This window comes from Cupressus sempervirens, chromosome 3 (assembly GCF_028749045.1).
Source record: "Cupressus sempervirens isolate cs-2001-9-10 chromosome 3, ASM2874904v1, whole genome shotgun sequence".
Taxonomy (NCBI): Eukaryota; Viridiplantae; Streptophyta; class Pinopsida; order Cupressales; family Cupressaceae; genus Cupressus; species Cupressus sempervirens.
In genome coordinates this window covers 185,161,374-185,174,803 of record NC_143120.1, presented here as the reverse complement: position 1 = coordinate 185,174,803, position 13,430 = coordinate 185,161,374, and the positions used below count along the sequence as shown (strand labels likewise).

The 13,430-nt window shown below is 33.6% G+C and overlaps 1 pseudogene; it reads right to left on the bottom strand.

Moving 5' to 3' along the window:
• Window positions 1–9,333: 9,333 nt before the first annotated feature.
• LOC149565411 (squalene monooxygenase SE1-like) overlaps window positions 9,334–13,430 on the bottom strand; it is a 72,582-nt pseudogene continuing 68,485 nt past the window's right edge.

Genomic DNA, 13,430 nt, shown 5'->3' with positions numbered 1-13,430 from the left:
ATACTTGCAACTTGAATCACTAATGGTAAGAAAATGTAATCTCATAAGTCCTTTCCATGCTACGAAATTTTCTTTGTTCAGCTTGAGAATCTCTCTTTTTTGAGACATCTTGATCTTTAGCTTAGGTCCTTGAAACCTTCTCTGCAAGCACCAAAAGCTCTAATACCAATTGCTGGAAATATAAGAGGAGTAATTGAGAGGGGAGGGGTGAATTAGTTACTACAAAAATAAATCTCAGATCCCTTAGATTTCAGTATAAAATGCAAACAGATAACTAAATACTGCTAAATCTCGGTAAATACATAGAATATTGTAAGTCGGTAATAACTAGATTAGCTTAGTAAATGATTAATATATAAAATATTAGATGTTATTTGTGATTACCATTACTTTAACTTAATCGCAAAAAAAAAATTTTTAAAAAATAGCATGAACACATTTGACACTAGGGTTTAACGTGGAAACCCAATTTGGGAAAAAATTGCCAATAGCAACTAGTCACTAATTTTCACTCTTCTGAAGTGAGCCCTATTAGGAGCCAACCCTATTAAAGGTTACAAAATGCACTGTTAGGTGTGACCTTGTTAAAGGATTTAATCACGCTATTAGGAGTGGCTTAGTTAGAGTTCTTGAGAACAATTCAATGGAATTGTCACCTTGTTAGAGGATTTACAAATAGATGTTAAGCCAACTCTGTTAAGAGATTTAGATCACTGGTACAATGGTTAGAGAGTAATAATGAGATGACCTAATTTGACTACAACTAATTTTTTAATTTTAGATATCTATTTAGGCTTGTACTTGATCCTTCCTAATCAAATATGGCTTTGTTGTACCACAAGGATATTTTGCTTATCCTTCAAATTCACTTCCTCTACTCATTAATAGATTTTCAATCACATCATCATAATTTGCACATTCTCTTGCACTTCCACTTTCACACTAGCTTTCACACTTTGAAATCATAACTTGACCTTATACTTATCTCTTTCACTTTGTCAAGTTAGCTCAAATACAACTTACAATAATCAATATTTATCACCTTAGTCGGCTAGAATCAATAGATAAATCAATTAAGCTTAATACAAATTTTTTTTTTAAAAATCCTTTATTAGTAGACCCTACTCATTAGAAATGAACTCTAAAATGATTTTCTTTGCTAACCAACAGAAGCTTGGTTAACACTGCAAACTTACAAAAATCCTTTGGCAACTGAGTGACCTTGGTTAGCACTAGTTCCATCCAATTTTCCTTCGTTACCCGAGTGAGCTAGGTTAACACTCGCTTTCTGCAACTTTTCCTTTAATGCCCGAGTGAACTCAATAGACACTACCATCTGAACTAGGAAAACAAAAGAACTCTCGATAGACACAAAGAACTATCTTCACTGCCCAAGTGAGCTTAGCATATATTGACTGATAATGATTATGACATTTGTGTAACATCAAAGACAACACACAATTAACTAATTGTATCCAACAATCTCCCTCTTTAGCATTGATGGAAACACAACATGTCATATCACAATAAAATTTTGGATTTAAGAACTTCCTTTGTCAGTATGAGCTTTTTCTTTCACTAAATTCTTTCTTTCACTAATCTCCCCTTTAGCATTACCTAAGGGTCTAAGGATTTAAACCTATGACCAAGCTCTAATACCACTTGTTAGAGTGGGGTTGTCATTGCACCAAAAGATTGATCTATTAATAATTGATACAACCACTCAACTTATAGTACATAAGAGGCGGTTAAGCCCTTGTCAAAAATCCCAAGGGGAGTGCTGAACAAATTTCTAACAAAATTTTCCACAACTGGTTTACTCTCCTAACATGTATTTTGAAAAATTGCTCACAATAGGCCTAATTTCGCTTGTAGCCCTTTTTTTGGTTTTCAAACAACAAATTTTTTTTTCTCTACTAAACCTAGCAAACAAAATAGGTATTTGGATAGTTATGCAAGAAGGAGGTGGTGATACTAGATTCTTATTACCAAACTCTCATCACTAGGTTTCTTTCAAGCCTACCAAACATATTGCCATCAGTCCCTCAAGACTCTTCCAAGGTTAGAGATCAGGTGGTTGGCCTAATCCTTATGCCACCCTCACCTATTCCAAATTTCTCTACCTAACCCTTCACAAACTCAACCCACTACCTCTCACAATACCCAACACCTCTGCCACCTTACACCCTCCAAGATCTTTCACAACACCACACCCTAATAAGCTTCCAAACTGCTTAACTCATTTCCATTTAGGTGGTTTTGACATTCATATAGTGCTATACACCTTAGTGGGCTTCAAAACATCAATTCTCATAAACAAACCTAAAGAAGTTCTTTCTTGTAGCCCTACCTTTGGGTTTTTAAGGTACGAAATCAAAATCTTTCCAAACAACTACCAAAAACAATTAGGGATTAAGATGCCCAATACTAAACTTGACTAAATTCTAAGAAGATAGACTCCCAACTATTCAATAAAGTATATAACTTGTAGGCTCGAGTCTAAACAAATAGGCCTAATACATACCTTCTAACTCCCAACTCATTAAACTTTCAAATAAAAATAACAAATGAACTTGTTTATAGTTTTACCTTACCAAGATCTTACAAACTTCTAACTTTTGAAGTCCTAACTATTGAGGAGATACACACCTCCAAACTCTTGGTATAATGAGGATTTCCTTGCTAAATAAGATAACTATATCCCAAACTTCAATCTCTCATCTATTCCATCCTTCCAAGAGATTCTTCAACATCCTTCGAGTGAAAAAAATTTTCCAACATGCATGCAGATCATATACCAACCTATGCCATGTTATTATCTATTGGTTCATTGTACTTTCTTTGCAACAACATGTAATTTGTTGATTTTCAGCCAACTCTTCACAAAGGGAAATGATTATGTTTCAAACCCTTGAGATGGCTATTAAGACAACCAAGAAGATCCTTAACATCTTCCACTAACTCCATTCAATGATAACATGTAGCTAAAGTGGTGTTTCATTCTAACAAAGTATGGGTTTACTATTCTAAAGTAGGGAATAATTATATCTGACAATAACTCAATGATCCTATATACAAGTTTTACATCAATGATTCCTTGCCATATTAAAAGAACTTAATAATCACCAACACCTTAAGACAAAGGAGAAGATACTAAGATTGTAACTCAAATAATAGTATATAGTTTTTAGAGTTTTGAGAGTTTATTGTTTATAGCTTAGTATTGATAGGTGATTGGAAGATTTTGATTTCTTACGTAAATTCCAAGCTAGGGAGACAAGGAAGAACCCTCATTATGTCATTTTTCTTGTAATGGTGTATAGAACCTAATGAAATTTTGAAAATCACTTTATTGGTAGCGAGTTAAGCCTTTGGAATTAATTTGGAGTATGGTGTTGTGAAAGATCTTAGAGGGTGTAAGGTAGTGGAGGTGTTGTGTGTTGTGTGAGATAGTTAGTTGAGTTTGTGAAGGTTTGGGTAGAGATATTTGGAATAGGTGAGAATGGCATGAAGAATAGTCCAACCACCTAGTCTCTAGCCTTGGAAGAGTCCTAAGGAATTGAAAGCAATATGTTTGGAAGACTTGGAAGAAGCCTAGTAATAGAGTTTGGTAAGAAGAACAAGATTAACACCTCCTACTTGCATCACCAACTCCAAGCCCTGTCCACAAAATAAAAAATTTAAGGACTAAAAAGACCATATTTTCACACTAGTGGACATTCTTTAACCCCTTAGATCATCTGAGAAAATTATTAAACTAGTAAATTTGAACTCATTTTTTGATGAATTTTGGTCTAAATTTTGACTCAGGTTGCTTAAAATTTTGACCAAGTAGTTCGTGGGAATTTTTCTTGTCAAAATTTTGACCAATACATTCATCAAATTTTTTTAATTATTGGTAGCTCTAATTTGTCATTGATGGTTGAAATTTCCACCAATGTTTGGTCAATTTTTTTTAATAATTGGTGGAAATTTTGACCAAGTCTTGGTAGAAAACTATCAAGAATTGGTCAAAATTTCCACCAATGTTTGGTCAAATTTTTTTATGATTGGTGGAAATTTTGACCAATTCTTGGTAGAAAACATATCTAGTTCAACAAATAATGGAATGAACACTTTACAATCAGAGGACACCTTTGAGAAGAAAAATTCTCCTACTCCAACTTTATCTTTGTAGAGATTTAAAAGGTTACAAATTAAATGGGTTAGATAAATAAAAATTTCTTGATACAACATGGAACAACTGCTTGATTTTGTGTTGTACCAAGCACAGAAGCTTTGTACCTTTCCACTGAATTTATGTTAAATCCAATAGAATTGTTTCTATTTGAAGAAAGTGGCACACTATTTATAAACTCTATTGCTCCAAGGTTTGATGACTGATTGTACATTAATCGTTGTTCTACAATTGGTGGTATAGGCTTTACACTTATAGTTTTTAATCCACCAAACTTCATCATCCTAGAGTCAACTTCCCATTGAGCACAGCTCAAAGTGGGTCTAATCTTCCTCTATTTTGTTGTAGTTGGTTTATCATGTAAACTGTCACATGTAGAAGGAGCTAGGATGGACTTCAATGGATCAGGTTTCAACATATGTGATTCTTTCTCACTTAATTGACATTTTGTTTAGGTGACTTGTTTCATCTCACATGGAATTTTAGCAGATGCCTATGATCTTCTTACTTCCTACTGTGAACAGTTTGAAGAGGCAAGTTCAGTCATCTATTTACTAGAGGTTGTTCATCTAGTGTTCTATCCTATATAGAAGCTCTATAATTTTCCATCGAATTTATGTTAAATCTGACACAACTATTGATAATAGAGGAAACTGGCCCAATAGTTATAGACTCTAATGCTTGAAGGTTTGATGACTAAGTGTATCTACTAGAGGATAATTTAGTACATACATGACCACATACAAGACAACATTTATCCTTGCATCTTTTATGATGTCAAATAAGAGTCTTGGATGTGTTGCAATGTGGATAATTGCATTGGCTTTCATGGCATGTAGTCATGTGTGCCCATAGCTTGTATTTGATAGCACATGCACCATTCTGACATTCACATTCTAGAGTTGAACATTTACTAGGATGATAAAAATAAAGCAGCAAAAGTTATCTTCCAATTAATTTCCTTCTCATTTCTGCATTGCTTATAGTTGGTTGTAATGTAGGCTCATTTTGAAGTACACCTCTCCTTTCCTTAGGTGATTTCTAATTTTTTTCACTGCATTGTGTTTGTTTAGGTTGCAATCCTAGAATGTGTATCAAGTTCACTGATACTAATCTTGAAGAGTCCCCATCAAAATTTATTTCTACCTAAATTCTACATGATTTAGGACCATGAAATTTTTTGAAATGCATAAGATCAGCTACATTCATTGTGTCACCAGTTGTGTTCACCTATTTATGCTGGAAGAGAAAAAAGAGCCAAAGATGATCATTAGGAAACAAATAAATGAACTTCCAAGCAGTAGGTATGCATGATACTATGTGCTAATCCTGATTGGGTGAAATGAATATGCTTGTATATAATCAATGCAATCAAATACAAGAAGCATCAAGCTATGTACATAGTACTTTAGTCTTCTACAACGTTAAAAAAATCAAATAGGAGGATCATCAACCCTTTAATGCATGAGCAATTTAAAGTTCAGAGTAAAAGAGAAAATTCTACTCAACAAATTATATAGAAGCAAAGTATGATCAGTAATGAGCATCTCAAACTATATGTTGTTGTGCAAAGAAAATTGTGTTTTAACTTCACAGACATAGATTCTTAAAGAGATGTCAGGATCACATTGCTTTTGGTGCTACTTTCTTTGCAAGGCAAGTTTCTAGTAAGAAATAGGTAGAACAATAAGATAGGTTCAACCTTGAAACCTATTCTAGGAGCCAAAAATGAAAATGAAAAAATGCAACACATAAAATAGCACAATATATATTTATCCTTGACCAACTAAAGTTAGTTACATTGTTAGTTCCATATTGGATATAAGTGTGAGAATAAGGATACAAATAATTAACAAAAGTAATAGAATAGATTACATTTATAGATTCCATAGGAACCTTGTAAGAAACATATTTTTAAAAAGAACTAGTCAAATTGTTTAGGCTAAATAAACAAGAAACTTCACGTACAGCTAACAAAACATACTAGTGAATAACAAAGCTAGTTTCTTAGCAAGAAAAATATCTCAATCACCTTCTAGGGAAATCATTCTTGAGTTATTGACACTTCTAATTATGAATATTTTGTCAATTTACTTATTTCGAAAACAAAGAAAAGCTCAACAAAAAGAAGTGGTTATTAAATATGCTTGAAAGGTACCATTTACAATGCCATGAGAACATGAGAAATAGTAATTGTCAATTCAAAATTATTGTAGAAACCTAATTAATTTACCTCAGAGCATGTTAGATACCCAACAAAAGCCTTACATTGAGATCTTTCTCAAATCATTATCATTATGTTGTCATTGGACTAATTACCTTTGGGATGTGCTCATTTTGGATAATAATAGGATGATTTTTATAAAATTATTATATTGTTCCACATGGGATATTAGGAAATGGTAATTGAGTTGAAACAAATCTATACAATTGTGCTTTAACATAATGTACTAGCCAAGTTTTTTGTAAGAAAAACACACCTATCAATAAACAAATAACCATGCACTAGAAATGTCATGTTGTAATAAATGGTATAACAAATGTGCACATTTCTTAACTTGATCCTTACACATCATATATTAATTTCTATTTTAAATATCATTTTTAACACCATAATTTCATTCAAGTAACAGAATGCAAAGCAAGAGCATTGACCACAACATTTCAATTATCTTAGTGTAGAACTAGCCAAAGTCAAGTGACTAGAACTTGAGAAAGATTCAACGAGTCAAGATGTAACCAAATTATCCCTTAAAAACTTTGCTTATGAAGAAAAATCCTCAAATTATCACAAAAGAAATGGGATTCCCATGAAAAGTCCACAACGTGAATAACTATTACCAAACAATCCAGTGTCTAAGGAAAAGTAAAATACAAAAAATAGGAAAAAGTTTACAGTCCAAAGCTTTAATCTATTTACACTTTACAAGATAGTGTAAGTGACTTCAATAGAACTAAAGTGCCTAGTCCAAGAAGATTAATGACACGAAAACTACCAAAGCTTAGACATACAGAGAGAAAATTTAAAACCTAACTACAAAGTTTTTATATTGTTGCAAGCTTTACGAAAAATACTTTTGATCTATAAAAAATGTTCAAACTTGTAGAAAGAATGACAATGAATTAGCTATTGTTTAGTGCATGTGTTCAGTTAAATGTTTCTCTGTCTAGTGTTGATATTCCATTGGTTGTTTCAAATGAATGGAATGGTCCAAAGTTGTAAGAAGGCTCTTGGGACTCATTTCTCTTCGCTCAATCTTAGTCATTACCTTAAAAAACTTTTGATGGCTAGTACCTAGCAACTTTGGAAAAAGCAATGTTGGGAGTGAATGGAGTGTAGGATATTTGGTGAAAGGAGTAAGCATACAACTAGAGTAGATTTCTTGGCTTAGTTGAGTTTCAAGATATCAAACAAAGCCTTATAGAAAGTGGATTTATTGATGCCAAAAGAGTTGTGTTGATGTCTTGTGTGGTCACCATAAATATGGAGAACAAGGTTAGTATACATAAAGCATGATTATATTGCTAGGAGGAAATGAAAGCAGTCCTAAAAAAGAAATATGTGCAATAAATAGGTACACTGCAAACCTCAAAAAGGTTTTCTTTCAAAGTTTGTGAATACTAGGTCGATGAGGTAGGTGATCCTACATGAGGATACAAGCTCCAATTTCACCTTCTAAATCAAAGATGAATAATTAAAATTTACACTAGGGCTTGCATATGACAACAACCAATCACAAGTGCTAATAAAAAATTGTGAACTCCAAAAGATTACAAAGTATATATCTGCATCTTCTTTATTTTCTTTGCATATACAAATATTGACTTACACTTCTAAAAATATGTATATAGATGATAAGAGTGCCTATATTGAAGTTTCCACATGATATGAAGTTCTATTTGGCAGTTTCTCTGTTTCCTCCAGTGCTGAACAACTTCTTTAGGATGTTTGCAATTTGTCAAAAGATTGTATTTTTCTTGCAGCCTCAAGATCAAACTTAGGATTGAATTGACCAATTCAGTAAGTAAAATAGTAATTAGCTATCAAATAGGTTCAACAAAAATTAACTACAAGTTTTACATTATCCAAAGAACACTCTTCAAAGATCAACTTTCTCACTTTAACACCAATTTCAAGATGATGATCATCCCCAAGATGCATGGATCACTAACTTGAGTTGATTAAACTATTCTCTATTAGACTTGATTCATTAAAGAGATCATATGGGCTTGTATTCCTTTATTCAAGAGTTAACATAGGAGAGTCATTCACACTAACTCACAAGTCTTATGGCTCTCTCATCACATCATCTTTTGTATAAATAGTTGCTCCTACAAGACATTCTCAAGCATCGTTGTAGTAAACTCAATCACCATCACCACACAAGAACAACATTAGAGTAGCCAACAAATGTCATGAATATTTTTGCTTAAACTTTTGAATATTAGAAGTGGATATCATTGTACTAGCCCACCTGCCACTTTACTTATGCCTCCTCTAAAGCCTTAGTTTCCATTTCAAGAGTAAAACAGACAATTTGCAGCTCCAAATCTTTCTCACTAAAATTGGCCAATGCTTGCATCTTCCTATGCTTATGAACCTATTGTAGTCAAATTATGCACAACAATAATTTGTGCTTCCTACCAATGTATTTTATCTATTCTCTAAATGCTTATTATTTCAAAATCACATTTATAAGTATTTATTTAATTTTGAAATGGTATTGAAGGGGCATTTTAAAGAAGGATGAAAGAAAAGTTGCACTAAATTGAGATATGCTTCTTTGAAAGGTCTACTAGTCAAGAAGGAAAGATAATAAGAAAAATTAGGTATTAGATTTTAAACATAATAGGTAGATTATGTATTTATCCAAGCAAATATATAGTAGTAGATAATATTCACAAGGAGCTCTACTGGGAAATGCCATTGGTTTTTTTGGGGGATTACAAACATTTAACATTTTATATCCAATCAAAAAATGGCTAAATAGAAAATCCTAATTAAAATTATTAGCCAAATTTCCAATTTGTATCTTTTAAGAAGGGAACTCAATTTTAAGAATGTTAAACCAAGAAATTTGAATAACCTTTTTTTGATTAGAGAATGCATGCTTAAAAGGTAAGCTTAATGAGTTCATAAAATCATGACATAATAATCATGCAGTTACAAAAATTAGGTGGGCTCTAAGCCATAATTGTTTTGGTAAGGAAAAGGTAACATTAGTTGGCCAACACCATATACAGACATTGCATAGAAATGTACAACCAAGCTTAGCATTCGTGGATTGAGGCCAGACAACAGGGCCATAGGTCTAGTTGAAAACATGCCTCCCAAACTTAAATAGTCAAAACAAGCTTGTTGCATCTCTTTCATTGCCTGATCAAGTGAAGCACAAAAGACCTTATATAGTGCACCTACCAAAGTATTTATAGTTGATGCAATAGGTTACATAAATGTAATGAAAATTTTCTAAAATTAGTAACAAATGACAAAAAGAAAGGATATTTATATAAAGAACATAGCTAAAATAGGATATTTATATAGAAAATAAATCTAGATGCAGAAATAGCTTAATGAAAAGCTCATAGCCTTAAATGATACCATTAGACTAAAAACTTTTCAGTATTTATGAAATTGCAACAACATTTTATTGTGGGACTAATTATTCTTACTATTTGAATGGACAAAATTACTCCAGCTATTATAAGTAGATACCTTGTGAAGAGTGTAAAATGATTCCACATACTAATAGAGAACTAAGGCATTGTGAAGATTATGAAGAGGTTTAAAAAGCCTTCTAAGAACAACAATGTCAGATAATGCAAGAGTCATTCCTCCACCAGTTAATGCATGCCTCATATTGAAAGCATCCCCCCAATAGAAGTGCTCTAGGCCTAGGAAATGGTGAGGCTAGCATGATTTTGTTTGGCATGGTTTGTATAAACCCACTTTCAATAGTAGCTATGAATGGTGTTTGTAGTTGCTTGGGTAGCTGATACATTACATAAGAAATTTAGAGAATTCTCATGCAACAAATCTCACCATCTTTAAGAAAGAATACTTAATAAAAATAGGTTCTATAAATAATGTTGTCCATTTTAATATCCAGTATTTCCAAATAAATGCAAAGCCAATCTTGACACACGAAGAATTGTGTCCAACTTTTATCCAATACCTGATGAGCCACCATAGTTTGTAAATACTTTGTCATTTCTCCACTGGCAATAGATGGAGCCTTTTGCCCTGGTACATCAACTGAGCAATGAACCTCTATGCTGCTAATAGGATAGAACAAAATAAGAGAAGGGTCTACTAATATGACATGTCCATGATTAGGATATGGAAGCTCATAGTTTTCTAGCACAAGACCAACAAAACATGAAGGACCATATACCTACATATAAATACAGTGAAAATATTGGTTGTAATAAGTGCATGGTCTAGAGCTCAACACAAAAGAAAGGCCTACTTTTTACCAAAAGGAAAAATAAAATTCTTAAATTGTTGTATATCAGGCATAAGTTCTCATTATAAAATAAGGCTTTACTTATTGTAACTATATGGAAACTTTCAATTGAGAACAACATAGCCATATCCATAGAATGCAACTCTAATATTCAACTAGTTTTCTGAAACTTTCCCTACCTTCCTCTCTCCCTTTGATGTTAGAAAGTATAATCCTAGAATCATTATTATGCCAAATGTTTCAGCCAATCCCTACTAGCCTTAATCCCTACTAGCCCTCCTAAATAGGTATTTCAGCCACTCACAAACCTTACAAAAAACTTGGAAAACAATCTACAGTTTCAAATACCCTTTTTAGAGATATTGAATATATCTAAAACTTAGATATAGGTATTTTCAACCATCGCCCAGAACCAATTCCCTGCAGCCATTACAACTAGCCCAATCAAGCCATTTTTGCAAAGCAAATCCTCCAAATACTTGTCTCTAAATCTCTACACCCATAAAAAATATTGTTACAATGCCAAACCTTAGATTTCCTAGACATCATATCTAATTAATACAATTTATTTGAGGATCTAAAGTGTTTGACAACTCATGTTATTGACAGATCTTACTAGAGTGCACCAAAACCCTCCTTTTGGTGGCCAGTTTCACTAATGGACCTCTAACTTGTATTCCCACAGTGGGATCCCTAAACCACTTGGTGAAATATAAGTTAGGAAGTTGATTTATAAATTTTTTGAAGGATGGGAGATGGAATTCAAGGCTTCTTCATTTTCTAGTGAGACCTAGCCCAAACATGTCTATGTGTTTAGTGCATAACAACAGATATTGAGCGCTATAGGCACTTGGAGAGTAGAAGAAGACAATATAATGGTGGATATTGAAGCCTAATATTTCCCTAAATGTTTCCTCATTAGTGGTTTTTCCAATCCAAACATCTAATTAGCATTTCCTTCACAAACCCTAGCAAGGAGGCTTAAAACAGGGAATTTGTTTTATTTTTGGTTAGGGCATCATCTGATTGGTTTAGAATCTGCAAGTTTTTAATCTTATATTTCTTCCAAAAGGGTATATATATATGTAGTTTTTTTTTAGGGTCCTTTGGAGGATTTTCAAACCAAGTCCTAATTACCTTATTGAGAGGAAGAATGGCCTAATAGACAATATGATTGTTTGAGACCTTTGGGAACAATATGGGCTTACCAAACTCACCAATTTGGAATTGTTAACCATCAAGGAAACATCCCACTTCCCCTTAAACTCATAGGTTCTATATCTAAGAAAAAAATTAGTTTTAGTAGATTTGTGCTTGAAACCTAGTTGTGCCACTTTGGTTCCTAGGCTATATTTTGAAGTAAAGTAGTTCCAAAGGTGTTCAGCCCTCTCTTGACTCTGTTAAGTATCCTAAGGCTACACCATAATTATTTTTCAATTTAAATGAGAGCTCAGCATCACACCCTCTCTTACTCTCTCTCTATCCCACCCTCTCCCATCCCCTATTCTCTCTCTCTCTCTCTCTCTCTCTCTCTCTCTCTCTCTCTCTCTCTCTCTCTCTCTCTCTCTCTTCTCTATCTCCTACTCTCTCTCTCTCCCCTAATATCTAAAAAATATACCTCTCCCTATTTGACCCTCTCTCTCTCTCTCTCTCTCTCTCTCTCTCTCTCTCTCTCTCTCTCTCTCTCTCTCTCTCTCTCTCTCTCTCTCTCTCTCCCACTCTCTTTCACTCTATCCCACCCTCTACCATTCGGGCTACACTCTGTCCCCTATCCTCTCTCTCTCTCTCTCTCTCTCTCTCTCTCTCTCTCTCTCTCTCTCTCTCTCTCTCTCTCTCTCTCTCTCTCTCTCTCTCTCTCTCCCTCCCACCCTGGTGTAGGAGTACCTAAACCCTCCATTCACCATGAAATCTTCATTTTTCACTCTTTATGAGTTCTATTTAAAGGAATTTAAGCCTAATAAACTTTTGTAACAAGGTATTCATAGTTATTCAATAATTTGAGCCTAATTGTAAGACCTGGTCCCCATTTGGTACTTTATAAACCATGGATTTTGACTAGGTCAAAGGGAATTTCTTGAATCTAGCATAGGATATGAATGTCTTTAGGTTTATAAACATGATCTAGCCCCCTAGGGCACAAGTCAAAGGTCCTACAAGGGTCATGTTGCCCAATTTGTTAAAATTGAAAAAAGTTGCTAAATGCAACAAAAAGTTGCTTGACAATTATTGTAAAAGTTGTCAACTTTTGTTAAATTATCCCCCAATGGACACAACCTTTGAATTTAAGTTGGGATGTTTGGGAAAGGAATTAAAATAACCCTTTTAGGTAGGTGGAAGTCAAAGAATGCAATTTTTTTCTTTCAACTCAAATAAAGATCCCATTTTTCCTTGCAAAATGTGGTAATCTCTAAGTGTACAGATAGGTACGGATTGCCACATGTGAATAACACACTTTTATTGAATCTTAGACATCATATCTAATTAATATAATTTATTTGAGGATCTAAATTGTTTCTACAACTCAAGCTATTGATAGATCTTACTAGAGTGCACCAAAACCCTCCTTTTGGTGGTCAGTTTCACTAATGGAGCCCTAACTTGTATTCCCACTGTGGGATCCCCATCCACTTGGTGAAATGCAAGTTAGGAAGTTGTATTATAAAATTCCTAAGGGATGGGAGATGGAAGTCAAGGCTTCTTCATTTGCCAGCAAGACCTAGCCCAAACATGTCTATCATGTGTTTGGTGCAGAACAACAGATATTGAGTGCTACAGGCACTTGGAGA